The sequence below is a fragment of the Pogona vitticeps genome, chromosome 3 (genome assembly GCF_051106095.1).
Source record: "Pogona vitticeps strain Pit_001003342236 chromosome 3, PviZW2.1, whole genome shotgun sequence".
Lineage (NCBI taxonomy): Eukaryota > Metazoa > Chordata > Lepidosauria > Squamata > Agamidae > Pogona > Pogona vitticeps.
In genome coordinates this window covers 14,489,561-14,511,595 of record NC_135785.1, presented here as the reverse complement: position 1 = coordinate 14,511,595, position 22,035 = coordinate 14,489,561, and the positions used below count along the sequence as shown (strand labels likewise).

Here is a 22,035-nt window from a genome sequence, read left to right as displayed (position 1 = left end):
ACTGTGAATTCAAGTCTAGATTCTTTTGCTCAGTGACAGACAGAAGAGAAACCCAAGCACTTCATTTCATCTCAATTTAATTAGCAAACACACTGCTCATTTTAAACCATTTAGTACAATTACTAGAATTAATACTGGGACAAACAGTGGCAAACAGATGAACAACATAAATGAGAAACAAAAGAAGAAAAGCAGAGCGGGAAATGAGATCAGCACTAAAGATACAGAGAGGTGTTTTCTTTTCGCTTCTTTCTTATTCTCTTCTTTGCTTTCCTCCCTGTATTAGTTGTTGTTTTCAGTCCTGATAATGGATCAAAAGATATCCCTTTGAGTCTGAACATTTACTTCCCTGAATTCTCAGTCTGTTTGGTAAATGCAATAGTACTATCTGGATTTTGATACATGATTGGCTTGGAATGCAGCATAAGATGGAGTGTGACTCCAGATCTGGCCTTCGATTTGACCTGTCCTGTTAGAGTGTTTATACTTGGGATCCAGATGGGCTCTCCAAATCGAGTCTTGAGAATTTGGTTTAGAAAAGTCTCTCTTGCACCTTCCTCTGCTATCCAGAGAAGACGCCCATGTCATTCAGCTGTGCTTTGTACGGTTGAAGGGGGGAAATTCAGATTGGTAAGATTTATAGCTGGTCTGGTTGCCTTGATTTGGCATCATCCCATGCCTTTAATCCACTCACTGCCGGTGCTCCCAAAACTTGTAAATCAGACCTTTGCTGCTAAGTTTAAAACAATTCCCTCCTCCCCAAATACCATATTGTTAACCTTAAAGATCAAAGTCCAGGGAAGGAGCTCTGCAATCACAAATCCTAAAGCTCTGGAAAGCTTCTTAAACCCAAATTTAGGATATTCATGCTGATACTGCCATGGCAGCCTGAATTTAAGTATTGCTTAAATGGTCTTTTATTTTTCCACGGTGCACATGATGACTTCTTTTTCCTACCAAAAACTGTTTTCTAAGCTGCTTGAAGATGGAAAAAAAATGTAATTCCACAGGTCCCAAGGAATGACTTTTCACATCTGCTTCAAGCCATTGTGCCTAGTCAGCTGATTTGGAGAGAACTATGTTGAGATGTAGAAAAGTCCCCTCCAAGCAGGGTTGTTCCATACCTGTAAACATAGTTACTGTGCATACGCTAATGTTACACCAGTAAGTCCAGATGCAAATACATGCAGTCTGGACCAAACTGCATACATTTTTGAACACCCATTATGTATCCATATGGCAGGATAAGAAAGAACAAATAACCAATGCACATGTATATCAACTTCCAAGTTCCATTAAGGCAAATATGTGTAGACAACATAGCTTGGGATTGGGGAATACCTTTTCCTAGGTTCTGCATCATTACTGGGGCTGCCGATGGCAGCTTTTAGAGACTTCAGTTCTCAGATGGTGCTGATGTTGATACATCAGAAGTTACTTGATAGTTCATAAAATGCACACCCAAGCCACTGTATAATGACAGAGGGTTAGGGACACTGTTGCATGGACAGTTGCAGCTTTTGAGGCTGAATGAAATGCTTAAATGTTTTTGGCAATTTAGCAATTCCGTCTTCAATTCTGCTGTTACCCAGATCAAGTTGGGACAATAAAAAAAGGGTATACAAATTTATGCTACTTGTTGTGACTCTCTTTATAGTTTTATCAACTACGTGCTTGCTTTGACATGCTAGTGTCTTTCAACACTTTTTTAAAATAAAAAAAATAAGAAACAAGGAAGAAATATAATAAATATAAATTATTGGATTATGTCCTGTATAGACATGCAACTTTTTGTAAAATCATATAGATAGGAGGGAGGGGGAGGCAAGCTAGAAGCTTTATTTTTTTCTCTCTCCATGGATTGAGTCTTCTTGGTGAAACACAGACTATCATGCCTCATGAGTGTAGCGCTCTGTGTGATCTCTGGTTTGCAGTTGTGAGAGCTGGAGATCTCTGGCTTTAAAGGAACAGGACTCCAAGTGTGGAGGGGCTACTAAATACCTCATTGTGTATTCACAACACCAGGGAAAGAAAGCAAAGCAAATCTAAGTATGCTGTATATATACCTCCCCATAGCACTCAAAGCACTCTCTAGGGGGGTTTACAATTTAATTATGCAGGCTGCACATTGCCTACCTCCTCCAGCAATCTGGGGGAGGTGTTTACTGACTGTGGAAGAATGGAAGGCTGAGTGAGCCTCAAGCTGGCTTCCTGGGATTGAATCTGGACCATGAGCAGAATTTTGGCTGCAATATAACAGTTGAATCACTGCATCACGAGACTCCTTTAGATGCTACAAATGACAAGGATGTTGCCCTGTAAGAGGCTGTACCTTTTTTCCCCTCTTCAGACTTCCTCCTTTTCTGTTTTTTTTTAATCATGCAAACAACAATTTGATGCATTACCATTATGGTCAGGCAATCAGAGGCTGCTACATGTGTTGTTTCTCAGATGACACCCACAACAATGTTTAGTTTAAATATTCAGGAAGTCGCAATCAAACACAAACTATCCCAGAATAAAAGAGAGAATAAGCATCGAGCAATTTACAGCTAAATTTTAAGGAAGCCAAATGGGATTCTGGATAATGATGGCAATTGGGGAACAAAGTTTTCAACTGGAGGGTAATGTGGGTGTTATTAAATAGAGGAAAATAGGCATCTTTGCATCAGCCACATTCATTTCATATTCAGATTGGAACCAAATGCTATAGGGAAGACAGGGTAGCCTGATAGTTTTCTACTATTTTCTCCCTTATGAATTTAACTCTCCAGTTCATCCCCTAGCCAGTGTCCTGTTGTCAGTTGCTGTACTTGCAACTAACATTGCTGAAGAAGTTGCATTATTTTGCAATGTGTTTGTTGTGCATGCTATTGTATAACTAGGTGCACAATTCGTTTATTATTTGTTTATTTCATTTATATATGGCCCCAGTAGTGCAATGGTTGTGGATTGTTAAACACAACTTGAGGCATTTCCCTCTTGTTCTTTGTCTTATGGTGGTATTGATTGCTTCTGGTGAGTAGGTGGCAGGTACCCAGCGTCTGGATGTTTCCTTGCTCTCTCTCTCTCCCCGCCACCCCATTGTGCTGCCCTGGTCTATAGGATCTGTTGTGCTGAATGGGTAGCACTGAATTCATACTGTTGTTTTGAATGTGATTGTGTAACCTAGGTGCCTGCATAAGTGTGATGTTTTTCTTTCACATGTACTTGCTTTTGGAGTAGATTGATTGCTTTTGGAGTAGATTGATTCTCTGTTCCTTTGCCGCTGCTTTTTTAGAGTAATTTTTACGGGTTCTTTTAAGGGTTTTGGAGTAGTTCCAACCCACCCAACCCCACAAATGGCAAAACATGAAATGAAATTACTTGAAATAGATGGTCCCTTTCATGTAAAATGAATTAAATGGTCCAAACAAACATACACACACACACACACACACACACAAAGGAAAACAGGAGAGGCATCCCGCTCCTGAACCTAAAATGGAAGAAGTATGGGTTGTTGTTGTTGTTGTTGTTGTTGTTGTTGTTGTTGTTGTTGTTGTTGTTGTTGTTGTTGTTGTTGTTGTTGTTTTGCCTTGCACAGCCCAGTCTGCTACACCATGCACCTTTGGTTAGCAAGGACTATACTTCAAGAAATCTGTGCACTGCACTTTCTCTGCAGTTCTAGTTCTTACCATTTTGATGGTGCAGTTTAAAAGATAAGTCAGTCAGTCAGTCTTTCCAAATGAATGGCGGGGAAACTCTCACTCATTTGCACTATCCACATTAAAAAGATGCATTTTTTCAGCAGCATGGAAATGTCCGTGTTGTGCTTGCATTTAGAAAATGTGATTTTGCACCCATAAACAGTTTTGAATCATTTTTGGTAATACCCTCCCACACACCTGGATGTAAAGAATCATATTTTCACATATCATATGGTGTTGAAGAGGATACGCCTGTCAGAAGAAGGAAGAGATTAACTTGAACGTACCTGCTAACATGGTTGAATAGACAGGAGTTTGAACTCAAACTTGGTTCTCAAAGCCTTGGTCCCAACTGAATCAACATGTCAGTTCTGGTTTTCCTGATGTTCTTTAAAAAATTAAAAACAACATCAAGTTCTTTCCCAACCTATATATGAAGATACTTGCATATATGGACAAATTCTTGTCAAAAGCAGACTGAAACAAAATGCTCACCTATTTCAAGCAGGGAGGTCAAAAAATTGAAGGGATGAGATAAAAGATCAGTGTTCAAGTGACATTTGGAGTAGAGGAGAATGGTAGCTCCAATTTTGTGGAAAGGATACTGTACATCAGCTCTGAACTCAAAAGGAGCTGAACCTATGTTAAGAATAGAGTTTAGCATCTTGGGGAGTTCTTTTTAGATTAAAACTCAGAGGCCAAAATCCTGTTGCTTAGTATAGTAAATTGCACTAGAAGCGTTGGTAAGTCATCTCCTCTATACATTCATTCCATTGATTCAAGCGACCATACTCTAGTTGTGAATTGCTACTTGATCTCACTCTTTAGCATAGCAATTTGCTTTTAGAGTAGGTTTGCTTGAATTAATGGAACTTACAGAGGTTGTTCACTAAATCCCTATTGATTCAATGAGACTACTCTAGTGCAATTTACTACATTGAGCACTGGGATTTTAGGCAGAGATCTGTGGGCTTGTTTTGATCCTCTCTGCCCAAATCATCACAGGTGAGATGGTGGCATCTGGCTTGGGTTTGTTTTTTTTCAGCAAAGCCTTCCTACCTGTTTTGGGAGTTGAGAGGGAAGCACCAAAGGTCCTCCTGCTCTGTTGGGTGAAAGCATAAATGTGGAGCCTCATACACATGTTCTGCAAGTAAAACACAACAAAAAGGACTTGTGGTTTTGCTATTGTTCTTTTGGTATCTAACAAAAGAGGAAATACGTTTCTTAGCAACCCTCTTAAAAATTCATGTACATTTTTGGAGCAGATTTCTTTTTTTTTTCTTTTTCTTTTTTGCTGCCCCACCATCTAAAAATGTAAGGCTCGTGTCATTACTGAGACTGAGAAATGAGTAAATTACATACGCTTCATCCCTGCTGCTATTGTTGCTCGCTCAGAGGTATCCATTTCCATGTAATTTGGAGTCTGTCACTTAATGTCTTCCTTTTTTCTGATGTTGATGGTGGTCAGTTCTGTTAATCATGTCTTCAGAAATTCATGATGTCACATGATTCGCCAATTGGCTGCATTTCTCTAGGAGGAAAAAAAGCACGTCTCATTGGCTGGCAGGGTTTCCCAATGGCTCTCTTCCAGGGTTGTAGCTGTCTAGCTGGCAGTTTTCTGTTGAAACATTAGCTTGAATTTTATCTTCTTTTCCCCATCCTCCTTCCCATTGTTTAGATGATTAATTGAATCGAAAGTGTCTGTTACTGCTCCTCAGCTATTAGACCTATTCCTGGAGACTCATTCTTATGGGATTTTGTATTGCCTGCAATGACATTTCAAAACCCTTTGTCAAGCACCCATTAAGAAGGTTGGCTACCCATTTGTTAAACACTCTTCAACTAGGTAATTAACAAGTGTCAGCTTTTATGGCATTACCTTCCTTTTTTTAAAAAAAAAGACTACCTTCCATCATTTGCATTCATTTTCTTCACTCTCCCTTGTTTGTGTCATTTTTCTCCATTTTCTGCTATGCTGAGAGGACAAAGCCAATGTTATGAATACCTACCACAGGCTGGTACTTGTTATACTGGTGATCACGTCATTGTTACCAAAGCAAGCAAATCCATGAGTTTCCCATTCATTCCCCATAATCAGGATGAGGGTGAATAAACTTAATTAGACAACACAGAGGTGCTCCTGGTTAGCCAAAAATCATTTCAAGGAATAGGAACTCCGCCTGTGCTGGATGAGGTTGCACCCCATCTAAAAACACTGGGGCACAGTTTGGGGGTGCTCCTAGATTTGTCTCTGAGCTTTGATGCCCAGGTTTTGGCTGATGCCAAGAGTAGCTTTGCACAATTAAAACTAGTGCTCCAGCTTCCTGGAGAGGTCTCGTCTGGCTATGATGACACATACCTTAATTACATCCCGGTTCAATTGCTGTAATAGATTCTCTGTGGGACTGCCTATGGAAAGTGACAGGAAACTTCATTTGTTTGGTCCTCTTTAGTATTTGTACACTCATTGTTTTTAGCTTTTAAATATTTTCTTTTATGATGTAAGCTGCCTTGGATCCTTTTAAGGAGAAAGGCAGAGGAGAAATATTTTAAATAAAATAAAAATAAATAAATAAATAAAAAAGAAGTTAAAGAAATGTGTGCTGTGGTATCAGCTAATAATGCAAAAATTGGTAGAGTGCATCCACTCACGACCCCAAGCCTCTGACACCCCAGAAGTACCTGGGGATGTGATTTCCATAAAAAAAAAAACCACATAATTTCATCCCCTTCCTTTGCATATGTTGCGGTGTGTTTTTCCCCTTAAAAATTGATTTTTCTGAGGAAGTACAAGTCATTGACACTGTTTCTTGCAAAGGCTTTATAAAATAGGGTTGGGAATAGAATGTATGTTTAAAATGCCAGTTGTGCTCTTCAGAAGCCTCTGGGTTTGATTTGGGATGTTGGAGGGTTTTTTTTTAAATGGGTGCTGGGGGCATGTTGACTTCCAAGTTCTGGGAAAGAGAAAAATGCCCCCCATCCCATAAATTGTCCACTCCTGCACCGTTGCGTTACTCAGCAGCCATTTTACCAGCTGTTAAAGAAAAGAAGACATGGCTGCCGTCATCTCTCTCGGGAAAGTAGCTCTGATACATTTTTCCCCTCTGCAATTTGCTAAAGAAATTTCTCCAAACCATGCTAGGGACTTTTCTATTTGTGACACTAAGCATACATACATGAGTATAGCTGGCACAAAAAGATACATTGATTGATTACAATGATGCAAGCAACCCACAAAGTACTAGTGGTTTTAAGGAACCATTTATTGTAGTTTTGAGGTTTTGCACATTTATAGAAAAATCACTTGGAAATGTGGAAGATCTTTCCAAGACATACTTCCCGTCCATTGAGCAAATATTTTTGATCTATTTTGTGGTCTTCCTTACTTTTGCCAAGGGTTGGCTGGTGTATGTGTTCTGCAGAATGAACGTGTGTGTGAGTGTGTGTGTGTGTGTGTGTGTGTGTGTGTGGTGTGTGTGTCTGTGTGTGTGTGTGTGCTAGATGTGACCAATACGCCATCGATTCTCACTTCTAAACAAACAGGAAGGAACTCTTAAGAACCACCACAAAAGTGTATATTGTTATTGTAAAACAATAGTATGGTTTGCTCCTCTCATGCATTAGCCACGGGAGGATATTGTTTTAGATTGTCCTTCTAGAAACAGAATGACGGGAAATGGCATCTTCCCTGATTTCATCTAACTGATTAGGGGCATACACATTTTGAAGATAACAGCTAATTTTTCTTGAAAGAAGGGTGCCTGTGCTTATGTTATTTAATAATTGTGTATTTGGAGGCTTTGACTGCACAATAATGGGGTTGAAAACAGAAAGCTCCACCAGTCTTGCACTGGATGTACCAGAAAGCATAACACTCCTGGTGCCTAGAGAAAAGGAATTCATTTGAGAATCCAGAGCTCTGCCTTATTTCTTACAAGACCTGTTTACAACTTAAGGCGTCTCATTTCATTTCACTGGTAACCAATATACTTTTAAAGGAAAAACAGCAACAGCTAAGAATAAATTCCTGAGGATGAAGTCTGCCTGAAAGAAAAAGAGGTTTGTTGTTGTTATAGCATAAAGATCTGAAGAGTCCAGTTGAATCCCCTCCTTATTCTAAATAAACATAAACCATCGTAAGAACAAAAAAGCAGACGGAAATCAGTTACATGCCTTGTTTTCTTCTTTAGACTTTTTGTTTTTCCATTTGCAAAAGAAAATCAAAAGAAAGAAGAATATATCTAATTGCTGTGAGGTGGCAGAAACCCCCCCCCCCCAGGAAGTTGTGAAAGTGAGGAGTCTACAAAAGGAGTCTAAAATGTGCAGGCCAGTGTTTTCAAAGGAACCAATTGCTGTGAGGTGGCAGAAACCCCCCCCCCAGGAAGTTGTGAAAGTGAGGAGTCTACAAAAGGAGTCTAAAATGTGCAGGCCAGTGTTTTCAAAGGAACCAATAGTCTGTGGCATCATCACCCCCCCCTCCACTTTGCCCCGGGGTACATTCTGCTGGGTTTATCTTCTGCCTTCTGAGAGACCATAAATAACAGTGGTTCCCAGCCTTGGATAACCCAGGTGTTCTCGGACTGCAATTCCCAGAAACCTTGGCCAGCACAACTGGTGGTGAAGGTTTCTGGGAATTGCAGTCCAAGAACTCCTGGGTTACGCAGGGGTTGGGAACCACTGATATACAGGATTATGCTGGTGTGTAGTTGTGCAGTTTCAATTTTCAAATTCTCTCCCAGGACTAACACCATATGTACTGCCCCAAACTCCTCTTTGGGATTTATTTTTTTAAACAGCAGAAAGAAATTTAACAGGGTTAAGTGCAAAGTTCTACACATAGCGTGGGGCGTGGGGGGGGGGACACACCGTAGGTGCATGTTACAAGATATGGAAAACTTGGCTGGTTTATACTATACGTGAGAAGGATCTTGGAATTGTTGCACATCACAAGCTCAATATGAGCCAGGAATGGCTGAAAAAGAGTCCAATACTGTTTTAGGTTGTATTAACAACAATATAGTCTCCCAATCCCATGATGTATCTTCTCACATGAGGTACTATTTCCGCCTCTGTTTGGAACTGGTTAGGCCTCATCTTGCTGCTTGGTGCTTACTGCTGCTTATATACCGCCCCATAGCGCTTCAAGCACTTTCTGGGCAGTTTACAAGTTAATTATGCAGGCTACACATTGCGTCCCCAGCGAGCTGGGTACTCATTTTACCGACCTCGGAAGGATAGAAGGCTGAGTCAACCTTGAGCTGCTACCTGGGATTTGAACCCCAGGTCGTGAGCACAGTTTTAGCTGCAGTACAGCGGTTTAACCACTGCGCCACGAGGCTCTTATGTGTCCAGTTCTGGACACCACACTTTAAGAAGGATGTTGACAAACTGTAACAAGTTCAGAGGAGGGCAACAGGGATGATCAGATGACTGGAAACCAAGCTGTATGAGGAAAGACTGAAAGAACTGGGTATGTTTAGCCTTGAGAAAAGAAGAAAGAGAGGAAATATAATAGCATTTTTTAAATACTTGAAAGGCTGTCATAGAGAGGAGGGGTAATATCTGTTATCAGTCATTCCAGAGTAAAAGACATGTAATAATGAGGTTAAAGTACAGGAAACCAGGCATCAGGTTGACTATCAGGAAACCAGGCTGACTATCAGGACAAGCTTCTTAACTGTTAAAGAGGTACAATAATAGAACCAATTCACTCAGGGGGTAGTGAATGGAGGCATTCAAAAGAAAAATTGGATAACCATCTGTCAGATCTGCATTGATTTGGATTCCTAAATTGATCAGGGGAGTGTTGGACTCCATGGCCTTATAGGTCTTTTCCAACTCCATTATTTTATTATTTTTCTATGATTCTAAAATGAAAACAATGTTAAATACCCCTATGGACAAAAACCTGGTGGCATCAAATTATGCCAGCATAAATTAGAGCTGGTGCTGGAAATAATTAATTCAAATTAATTGGAGATTACTCATTTATAAGATCACCATGAGTCTGAGGCAATTTGACAGCATGTAACAAGTAGAACTACAGCAATTTAAAGCTTCCTACCCCACCCCCACTTCATGTTCTGAGTCTCAGAAAGTCTTCCTTTTGCCCTGGGGTAGTCTTTTATAAACTTGGAATGGGGAGGAGCCTTTAATAGTCAAACATTGCTGCTGGATTACCACTGGCAAATCCAATGTATGAGTGCATTAGTGATGGTATTGAGACAGCAATCTTTGAATTCCATTGTAGCTCTTTCCCTTGTGGTCACATTTCACAATGTATCTTCTCACAGTTTGGTTTCACACTAGTCAGCACTGAATTTTGGTTCAGTGCTAGTGATGAGAGATTGTCCTATGCCATCCCTGAGGGTGGCAGGTTAGATCAGGAGTGCAGGATGAGAGTTGGTAGCATATGCAGCTCTCTCCTCCAAGAAGAAAGAGCAGCTGGAAGGCTTGGGTTAAAGGGTGGAGGCAGTATTGCTACTTGCCTCTTACCACTTGAGGTGGCTGCCTCACTCTTCCTGTCAACAGGGCCAGATGAAAAATGTCTTCCTGCTTCTTGTATTTTTGTTGTTGTTGTTTAGTCGTTTAGTCGTGGCCGACTCTTAGTGACTCCATGGACCAGAGCACGCCAGGCCCTCCTGTCCTCCACTGCCTCCCAGAGTTGGGTCAGATTCATGTTGGTTGCTTCGATGACAGTGTCCAACCATCTCATCCTCTGTCGTCCTTTGTCTCTTCTTGCCTTCACACTTTCCTAACATCAGGGTCTTTTCCAGGGAGTCTTCTCTTCTCATGAGATGGCCAAAGTATTGGAGCCTCAGCTTCAGGATTTGTCCTTCCAATGCGCACTCTGGGTTGATTTCCTTCAGAATGGATAAGTTTCCTCTCTTTGCAATCCAGGGGACTCTCGAGAGTCTCCTCCAGCACCACAATTCAAAAGTATCAATTCTTTGGTGGCCAGCCTTCTTTATGGTCCAGCTCTCACTTCCATACATTGCTACTAGAAAAACCATATCTTTGACTATGCGGACCTTTGTCGGCAAGGTGATGTCTCTGCTTTTTAAGATGCTGTCGAGGTTTGTCATCACCTCCCCAGAAGGTCCTGTATTAACATTGTCTTACATTGCCTTATAAAAGTATAGTTTAATATCGGAAATAAATGTCAGGAGAGACCATCATCTCAGAGCAGCCACGGGAGTTGTGCCCAGAACAGATCTTGTGTTAGGACATACTTTGTGGCGAGCCAAAAAGTGTGATTTCCTCTGCTTTTTTGAGCCTCTTTGAATGTGTTATTGAGAAAGCCCTGCCTGAGGAAAGGAAGGTAAAATTGAATTACCTTGGATTAAGTGGATTAGTTTCCCAACCAGAGTGAAAGAGCTCTGTGGTAGGGTAGTAATGATGAAGATTCAGTCTCTGGGGAAGTAGCTTTCATACTCTGAATTGCTATGAAGACATACCAAGTGACTTCATAATGTCCTTGATTCTGTGCAGTTCCTGAGCTATTCATTGCATAGCAGTGTGAGTTATATTCTATACTAAAACTGACCACGGAGGACCCCCCCTAGGAGAGGCTGATAATCTTACAATTTGTGGATAGTTGCAACAGAATCAGGACTTGGTAAGGAGCTCATCAGAAGAAACTTTTTGGATGAGACCCACATCCTATGTAGTCCATCACAGTGTTTCCTACAGTATTCAAGCAGATTCCCAGAGCTCTTTTCTATTGTAAAAAAAATTATGTTACACTGCCTGTTTTCTAGTCTTCTGATAAAGAGGCATTTTTGCAATTTCACTTTTGAGTTCAGTACTCTTGGGTGGATAACATTCAGACTTTGAACTGAATCCGGATTTAGGTGGACTTTCCTGTGTCTTCTTCACTTGGCTCCATCTCCAGACCCGGAAAAGGCAACAGGGACAGTCAAGTAATCCTATTGCTAGAGGTGAGTGCAAGAAGGAAGATCATAACATTGGGGCGAATGGAGCCCTTTCACCAACATAAGTGAGATCAGAAGTCCTTGATGGTTAATTAAGTTTTAGTTTGTCATTAAGGCCAAGAAATCCATCTCTCATGACATCCGTCTACTCCAGGGGTTTAGATTCAAGATTGGCAAGAACTGTTTTCATTCTGTGGAGGAGTCTGTCCCTTTTGAGGTGTCTCTTCAGTTGGACTTCAGGCACAGAGTGAAATTTTCCACAGCACTTTCTTACCTCTTCTTCCTCTGCTCACTACTGTTCACAAAATGACACCACACAAGGGAAAATCACAGAAGCTGACCATTTTGCCATCAGTCAACCACTTCTTACCCAAACAGAAAGCAGGCCTGTTTTTCAACAAGTGTGAATGGTAGTGAGCGCACGAGGGTATTCTGTAGACCATCTTGACTGCTGCCATTGGTGTTATTGCCATTCACTCTGCCTTTTGCTATGTAAAGCTTGGCTTTTTTCCTGCTGACAACACAGGCATGATATTATGAAGAAATACTGGAGCCATTTCCTGGCTTTTTGAATTATGGGTATAGAAGCACAATATCCCACATTCATAAACCAGAGGTTTTTGAAGAATTGAATTTTAGCATGATCTAGAATGTTGAGTAAATTGAGAAAGGAGGCTTAGTTCAAAAACCCTACTTTAATGGGCAAAGAAACAATTGAGACAATTGAGCATCCATGATTCATTGTACGTTAAGACTGCATTCCTGAGTGTGTACATGTGTGCCACTGGTGATTACCATTTGGAGACTTAGTACTTATGCCATCATGTGCCAGGCTGACAGTTCCTTATCTGTTGCAGTGTGACAATTCTGATAATTCTGCCCAGCTTATCAGAGGTGACAGCTGAGGCTTTTTTCACTGTCTTGACACTGCTTGTATGAAACAGCCAGAGCCCTATACTCTGTGAGGTTTTTGTAAAATGAGTTACTTGTAACTTGCTGCTTCCCTGATAGTGGCAACTTATGGCAAGAACTGCAAGCTAATCCTATCCAGTTGGTTGAGCTGGTTTACTGAGAGTTCTCAGTCATACGACAGGTAGCAGATCTTTCTCAACATCTGCTGCTGTGACTTCCGGGCTAAACATTAACCATGACAGATGACAAGTAATTTAATCTGGAACAGATTTTTCAGAATGGCAACCTGCTCTAAAATGAAGCTGAATAACAGGGTAAGTTAATGAATCTGAAAAAAGGCCACTGTTTATTTATTCATTCACATACACACACACCATCTGGGAAAGAATGATTTCTGAGTGAAGTTTTTGAAGAATCAGCCATATCAGTCTGTGCAACAACAACAAGAAAACACACGCCACCAAACAAATAGTTTTTTAAAAGAGAGAAATAAACATTCAAGAGCTTTCTCCATTGCTTCTCCCAACAATGGAAGCAATGGAATTCCCATATTTGCTTTCCCATACAAGCTGGCAAAGACCTTTCTCTTCACGCAGACTTTCCTTGAGTGACTGGCTGCCTGAGAGAGGGGTTTTAAACAGATTATTGTATCTTACTACTTTGATTGTGTTTTGATGTTGCTTATGTTTTTGTATGGTATAGTTTGATCTTTCTTGTGTTTGTATACTCACTTTTATTAGTTTTAATATTGTCTTTTAATGATGTAAACTCAAAGGTGGTGTAAAATATTTTGAATGAATGAATGAATGAATGAATGAATGAATGAATGAATGAGACTAACTGCTGTATTTGAATCTGAGCTTTCATGGGTGAAGTTCAGTGCTGTACTTATAAATTTGGAAGTGCTCATCATGCTTATTGTGATAGCCTAAATCTCCCTTAGGAAAGTCCAGAAATGCAGGGAGCTCTGTCAAATGAGGATCAGGTGTTTTGTAAAAGGATCAGCTCTCAGTTGCCTATTTAAGAACAAAATCATCCTCTAAATACTTTGCTTCACAACATGGATGGCTTGCAACCATGTTCTTACGAAAATCCTAAATTCCTAAGGTGTGCTGCTTATATACCACCTCATAGCACTTCAAGCACTCTTGAGGTGGTTTGCAAGTTAAGTATGCAGGCTACACATTAGCCTGCATAATGGGCTTGTGAGCTGAGTACTCATTTTACTGACCTCAGAAGGATGGAAGGCTGAATGGACCTTGAGCCAGCTACTTGGGATTGAACCCTCAGTCATGAACTGCTGCAGTACAGCAGTTTAACCACTGTGCCATGAGGCTCTTAGCATCCTATGAAGATTGCAGCTAAATTGAAAGGGGGCAGGGCAACCTGAGGGAGTGGTGGATGATGTCAGTCTCTGTTTATCAGAAAACCCTAACAACCTGCATACTCTAGCTCCGCTACCCCACTGTTTCTGCAGTCAAAATGTCGGTGCTGAAATCCTACTGTAAATCGGGGGACCGTGCATACTGGGAAAGTATGTTGGTTACTGATAATCACCTGCTGGTCTGCCTTTCTAGAAGCCCACCTCCCTGCTCTGCCAACCAGCCTTCCAGCTTCCACCATCACCTGCCTCTACCTTCTGCCTACCTAGCTGCCCACTCAGTGCAGGTACCACACAAGCTGAATAGCAAAACTCAGTTGTCCTCCCCCTCAAGACTGACATGACTGTAGAACAATGGAACAGGATTAGAGCTGTGACAAATACTTCCTGAATTCCTCATCCTCATCAATTTAGTCTGTCTTAATGAGAGACCTTGACAAGGACTTTGAAAGCCCCATGAAATTACTCACAACCCATTTGGGTTTTGTGGTTGCTATGATCTCTGCTTTGCATATATTTATGCAAAATATATGCAAAACCGGTGTTATTCCCCCCCTCCCCTTGTGAGTCAAAACACACACATGCAACAATCAAAGAAGGACTAGTTGATGGCAGACAACCGATGCTAGGTTTAACATTGTTTAATTTCCATTGATTTCAGGAGCAGTCGTTCCACTTTTGCACAAATTTTGCTTGCCATTTCTGCACATTTGCATGAAACCAATCCTTGGAAATGCAAGGACAAAACTTAGTAGTAGAAACTTTTTATGCAGTCCTTGCAGGCAAGGAGAAAACAAAGTTTTGAGTCCTTGTCCTTCCCTGTTACAGCAAGACAAGGGAAGACTGAATCCCTTAGCACAGTATGAGAGGAAGGCAAGACGGCTAGTACAAAGAGACAAGATGAGCAAGGCTGGGGCCTCAGATGGGTAGACTCCTACAACACCACCATGCTTCATTTTTAACAAAGCTGCAAAGTGTTTTTCAGTCACTGTCAACTCCTCCTCCCTTGAATCTACGTATGTACATGTATCTTTCCTCCCTATGTTTATATGTGCCTCAGTTGTTTATACTTCAAATGTAAACAAATGAATTTTGCTGTGTTTTTTAAACTGATCTCTAAATGGCCAGATTCTTTTCCATGGAAATTTCTTTTCCTTTTTAACAGAATAGCAAAGTACAATGCCCATTGACTTCTGGACTGGCAAGTTGCCACTATGGCAGATCATTGCTTTTGTTTTAACTAAGTGGGTCTCTGCACCTGCAATAGTAGCAAACTGGTTCCATACTAATTTACTTGGGTATTCTTTTGCTAGGTAGGCAAATGGCCTGAGCATAAAGTGCTGGTGAATAAAATTCGTCAGGTATCAATTTGCTCTACTTGCATTTTGGATTTTTTTAAGATTTTAGGATTTTTTTTCCCTCCTTTGTTTTTATTTTCTTATCATTTGTTTACACATGTTCAACTGTCAGCTAGCTTATGAAAGAGATTCTTTGTGAGGAAATGTAGTTTTACATTGACTTTGCTTCCCTTTGATAGCTTTGATGAAGAACTGGCCGATTGTTTGCAGTGGCTTTTTTTTTTTTTACTATACAGCTGTTCAAACCTCCTTTTTAAGACACAATGTACATGTTCAGGATTGCATTTTTACAGTTCTTTTAATTATGGTAGCACTCTATTCATACAAAAGTTCAAAACTTTGACAATGGTAACTATAACAAACCAAAGCTATGCAGCATCAGATTCTCCGTACATTTTAAAAATGTACCCAATTTGCTTTAAGAAGAATGGATTTCCTCCCTTAAATGTGAAAAAACTAACAAACAAAAAAACAAAACAAAACCCCACCAAAAACAGAAGTAGAAGTGGAAGCAGACATGGAAAAACCTGGTGATAGGAAAAGCAGGAACTGCATGGGTATGAGCTTGGCAGACATGCATATCCCCAGTTATTTTATTGTCATCATAAAATAGAAGTAGAAAGGATTGCATTAATATAAACGAAGGTACAGTATAAAATATTTGATCAAAGATGTATCAGTTATATAGGCATGGATAATACAAATTCAATAAAAGAGTAGAACATATATGGTTATATATTAACTTCAAAATTCATGTTTGAGCAAGTGCAGGTCTTTGGCAAAGCATACCTTAGCCCTAAATTTCATGGTGGACATCCTGCCTGCCTTGATCATGAATCTCCTCTGTGTTCCAATAGCTAATAAATAAACTCAACTTCTTTCTGAACCAATTTGATACACATCCTTCTTTACAACATTTATAATATGTGAGTTTAGTCAAATATGGTAGACTCCTGCAAGGTTCATACCAGCTTAAATAAAGAATGTAATAGTTTCCCATTGCCTGCCTTGCCTCAGTTAATAGACATGCTGTATTAAAACTTCCAGACTGAATACATCTTGAAGAGAACATATATTTGGGAATGAAGCCATCTTACCATCATATAGAAGAATGAATTTAACCATTGGGTAGGGGGCACATTTCAGCAGATGCAGCGTGCACAATAAGAGACTCTGATAAGAGGCAATCTTACTGTTCCCTTGACAATCTATGGCTGACTGGAGTCAGCCCGTTGGGTCAACTCGTCCATAAGTTCGATTCGTTCAGTGGATTTACTCTTGTTGTGACTTACTACTGGATTTCAGCCTTTATGTTGTCCCTTTGGTGTGCTGCAAAATGCAAAGCAAATGTTAAATTTTGAGCATGTATTGAACCATCTGAAGAATTTCAAGAAAATGGTTTCCCTGATCACCATCTGATTTTCCGGGAGGTCCATTTTTAGAGGCATTTGAGGGAGATGAGGTTTTTTGGGACACTCCAACACAAAAGCGTCTGTTAGCAAAGCCTGCTTTCAGATCACCAGACTAGCACTTGCAAGTCCAAATATTAACTCTCTGTGGGATTCAAGTTCCTGACCTCATTATTTGTTCAGAATTTAGATCAGTGAATAATAGAATTTTTTAAAATGAAACGTTGTAAAGCCACTTTGTAATTTTTAAACAAAAAGTGGTATAAGAAAAAAACAACACTGAAACAAAAATATAAAGGAGAGCTTTATGCCGAAGTAATTGTTATAGGTTTTGCTACATACACTGCAACTCCCATTATCCCCATTCAGCCTGGCTGGTGGTCAGGAATGAATGGGGGTTGCATTCTAAGGGACACAATTGTGGAACTGTGGTTGTGAATCACAAACACAAAACATTTCTGGCAATCATATAGGCTGGATAGCTCAGTGGTTAAGGTATCCAACTGTAAAGCCAGAACTTGGGAATTACCTACGGTGCCTTGTAGGAGAAGAGCCAACCTGTGAAGACTTGAGTAAGCTACACAGTCCCAGAGTACCCTCAGAAGATAGTACTGGAAAACCACTTCTGAGTACTTAATAGCTAAGAAATTGTCGTAAGTCAGAATTGACTTGGTGGTACATAACTGTTATTATATACTGTCTGTGATAAAGTAAAACTCCCTTGCATCTCATCCAAGCCAAAAAGTGCTTAGAAACTATAACAGTTAAATACTCCATAAAGAAGTACAGCAATTTATACTAGTGGGGCCTGCTAGAGAAATGGTTGGTACTCAATATGGAAGAACCTTAGATCGCAGAAGCTCCGATTTCTAAGTCTTCTTTTTCTCTCCAGCCGACCTTGACAGGACATTATATATTAGAAATTTCAAAAGATTCTGGAGAAAAAAATTCTACCACCAAGTAGAATTCTACCATTCTTTCCTTCAAAGAATTCTATCCCTTGTTAAAGGAATAGCTTGGTGTTACTTCAGGATGTCAGATCTTTTGTCACTCACCAGTTTCTATGGAAACATGGTAGCGATAGCCTTGCCCCAACTGAGGGAGAACTGAACTTTGTTTTCTAAAAATATTATGGGCGAATGGTAGATTTTGTGTAACGTCTAAAAATTGCATGATAAATCCGAAGTTGCTTTAAAAGCAACAGAGACATTCAAATGTAGAAAGGCAATTATAGTTTCCAAGGGATCGCCATGATAGTCTTATATAAAACAACAACAACAAAAAGTCTGACAGCACTTCAAAGATTAGCAGATTCATTATAATGGCAGTGTCTCTTCACCTATGAAGTCAACACTTTAAACTGCCTCTCAAGAGATGTGTGGCTTATGCTGTTGTCTTTAAAGCAGTTAGCCAGAGTTGTTTTTCCATCATATGTCTGGGTGTGTGTTGAGGGACTTGATATAGAGTTATCTCAATTGCTGCTATTAATGGTGACATCCAGTTTGAGAGTGGCCATAGGCAAAGGGGCCTACAGGGACTTCTGAGTAGGCACCTGGTATATCCCAGTAGGGGGAGAGGAACTAGTGACCAAATTGCTAACATGCGCTGGATTATGGAGAAAGCCAGAGAGTTCCAGAAAAACATTTACTTCTGCTTCATTGACTACACAAAAGCCTTTGACTGTGTGGACCACAGCAAACTATGGCACGTTCTTAAAGACATGGGAGTGCCTCACCACCTTATCTATCTACTGAGAAACCTATATGTGGGACAGGAAGCAACAGTTAGAACTGGATATGGAACAACAGATTGGTTAAAAAGTGGCAAAGGAGTATGACAAGGCTGTATATTGTCTCCCTGCTTATTTAACTTATATGCAGAATACATCATGCAAAAGGCAGGACTGGATGAATCCCAAGCTGGAATTAAGATTGCTGGAAGAAATATCAGCAACCTCCGATATGCAGATGATACCACTCTGATGGCAGAAAGTGAGGAGGAATTAAAGAACCTTGTAATGAGGGTGAAAGAGGAGACCGCGAAAAATGGTCTGAAGGTCAATGATCACTGCAGATGGAGACAGCAGCCACGAAATTAAAAGACGCCTGTTTCTTGGGAGGAAAGCGAGGACAAACCTAGACAGCATCTTAAAAAGCAGAGACATCACCTTGCCAACAAAGGTCCACATAGTCAAAGCAATGGTTTTTCCAGTAGCGATGTACGGAAGTGAGAGCTGGACCATAAAGAAGGCTGACCACCAAAGAATTGATGCTTTTGAATTGTGGTGCTAGAAGAAACTCTTGAGAGTGCCCCTTCGAAGGAAATCAACCCTGAGTGCTCACTGGAAGGACAGATCCTGAAGCTGAGGCTCCAATACTTTGGCCATCTCATGAGAAGAGAAGCCTCCCTGGAAAATACCCTGATGTTGGAAAAGTGTGAGTGCAAGAGGAGAGGGGGACGACAGGATGAGATGGTTGGACAGTGTCACTGAAGCTACCAACATGAATTTGACCAAACTCCGAGAGGCAACGGAAGACAGGAGGGCCTGGTGTGCTCTAGTCCATGGGGTCACGAAGAGTCGGACATGACTTAACGACTAAACAACAAAAATATCCCAGGCAGAAAGAGCTAACATCACAGTGGAGAAGACCATATGCATAGTGTCTTCCAGGACCCATAAACACTGAGAAGCAATGGGTAAGGGGGTAACAGCTGTTGCCTGTGTTTCTGTTGCTTCAGAATACCTCCGATAACAAACTTTAATGGTGACATTCATAAGCATTAGAAGTCCTTGGCTTTATCTCTCTTACTCCAAAGCTTGTTCTCTCAATACAGGGTGATATATTTTTTAATTTAAGTGAGTGAGTGAGTGAGTGAGTGAGTGAGTGAGTGAGTGAGTGAGTGAGTGAGTGAGTGAGTGAGTGAGTGAGTGAGTGAGTTCCAGCATCCGTTGTGGTTGGTCTGGGCATTAGTCAAAACTTGCCAAGTGCTGATGCTCTGCCTTAATTAATCCTTATCCACCTGACCTCATCGGTTTTCCAGTACACTGATGATTAACATGAGGATTAGGGTTAATACACCTTGTTTGCTGAACCTTCTGAAATGTCTAATTCCCCTTCTTTCACGAAAAGAACTGATCTATTGTGAAAAAGAAGGTCTCATTTCTACTTCGTGACATCAAGATGCACACAAAAAAATGGCATGGGACAATTTTTGGTTGGAACCAAAAATTATCCTAAGGCATGAAAATTTGCATGGATGATTTTCTTTTTTGTCTCAGTCATGCTTTTGTCTGCAGAAAGGAAGTTGTATAGCTGAAATGCAAGGATGTTGTCACCAGCGTAAGAGTTGTAAACATTGTCATAAAAGAATTTGTTCTATGTCTTGCTCTGTGTGAATTCTACTGTCCATGTGGATAACGGTTATTTTCACCCTTTTTAAAATTATTGTTTTGATAGGCTGTTATTCTTGGATTTTTTTTCACTATAATTGTCTTGATAGGGTACTATTTTAGGAAGATAGTCATTTTTTTTCCCAGTAGTGTCAAGCAGAGAAGGCATGTGGCTATGTGACCTGAGGATTAGGCTTTTGTGACCACTGAATTACTTAGGTGCTCTTGATATTTTACACAAAGTCCCATAAATTAACTCATTAATCAAGCACTAATGGCCTAGTCAAGGCAGATGTTGAATCCAGCTGCTAAGCAGGCTTTTAATGGGCTTCTCTCTGTGTCTCTTTTTTAACAGAGCCAATTAATTCCAATACGATCATACTCCCAGAGAAAAAAAAAGTGTGGTGTATGTCATCCAGGGAAGACAACAGCAGAAGTTTCTGAGATTATTTAATGACTCAAAGTACCTAAAACTGCTTATTAAGTTTGACATTATTCTTAACTTGTAAAAGTGCCTTCCATTGCATGGGTTGGAATAGCCCTCAATGTATTTCCCTTCGGGTAAAGTTGTTCAGTTGCCATAGTTTAACATACTGTGTCTGCCGAATCTGAGTGGCCCCATAATTACTGAACCTCCTAAACATGTCTCCTACAGCCTTCAAGGAGGTGTCTCCTATTTCTTGTGGCCAGGTCAGGATTCTCTCCATGTCTGAACTTTCAGGGCTGAAGTTCTTGTAATATCATAGGGCCATGTCCTTGTGTTGTCATGGGTGGAGTAGTCAAGAGTTGGGAGACTGGTTGGAATCAATTCTGGGCTAGCTGACTGTGGACGTGGACATGAGGGGAATTGAAATAACTATCACTCACTGTATTGCTCTCAATGTTGCAGTATGCCAAGTAAGCTATTTACTCTCTTTCTCGTTCCCTCCTCGCATGGCACATAAAGAACTTAGAAGCAGAATAAGAACCTTTGTAATAGAGGTACAAGGTTTGTGCTCCATACCGTACAAATTCATAGAGTTGGAATAGACTTAGGAAATCATATATACTGTATGGGCTAAATCCAGTGTTATGTGAGTGGGCATTTTGTCACATAATGTGAGTTTCCATTTGGGGCTTCTCCTTTCCCTTGTTTTCCCTGCAGCCTTGTGGAGAGTTCCTCAGTACTCTGGACCATATTGGAGAGTGCGCAAAGGGTTTGCAAAAGTGACATTTACAGGTGGGATTAGTAGCATTGGGTGAAAGGACACCACTGGATCCAACCCTATTCTAATCAGAAAACAAACATTTGACTCACATAGCCGATCAAGGCCAGTCTTGCCTTTAGGCTGAATGAGGTGATTGTCCCGGGTGGCGAGACACTGAACTTGGCAAATGTTCTGTCTCCTGCTAACTTTCCCAACCGCACCACCAGCCAATTTTCTACTCACTCCTCACACAGCACCTGACTCTGGGAGCTAAAAAAGAGCCAGGCAGTCAGGAAGATTCAGCAGAACCAAAATCCACCCTCGCCTTCCTTGCAGGGTGTGTGTGCTGCAGCTGCAGCAGAAACTGTCAATTCAGACTGGTAATTAGCAGAGTCCTTCTTGTAAGTCCTGGTGAAGGAAATAACATACACACATGCTCTTCTTCTTGCAAGATACATGTATTTACAATATGTACAAATATACAGAGCAGCAGTCCTTTGGTGTGGCAACAATATAAGTAGAGGCAAAATAATGGATAAGAATAGAAAAGAAGGTAGGAGAATAGAAAGTACATCATGTATACACAGTACAGTTATATACATGCAAGTAGATGCTTCTGTCCAATCAGGAGAGGTGTTGCATCATCCTCAGACACACCTCTTCAACGTCACTGTGACTCAGCACTTCTGAGTTTGTACAGGTGAACAATATGGCAGCTTATTATTTCTACTGTCTTGACCTGTTCAGGCCTATAAATTCTCAATGTTTTGACAG

The 22,035-nt window shown here is 40.6% G+C and overlaps 1 protein-coding gene across 1 annotated transcript in view; it reads left to right on the top strand.

Moving 5' to 3' along the window:
- NAALADL2 (N-acetylated alpha-linked acidic dipeptidase like 2) overlaps positions 1-22,035 on the top strand; it is a 988,342-nt gene that overhangs the window by 124,077 nt on the left and 842,230 nt on the right. The gene's annotated exons all lie outside the window — the stretch shown is intronic.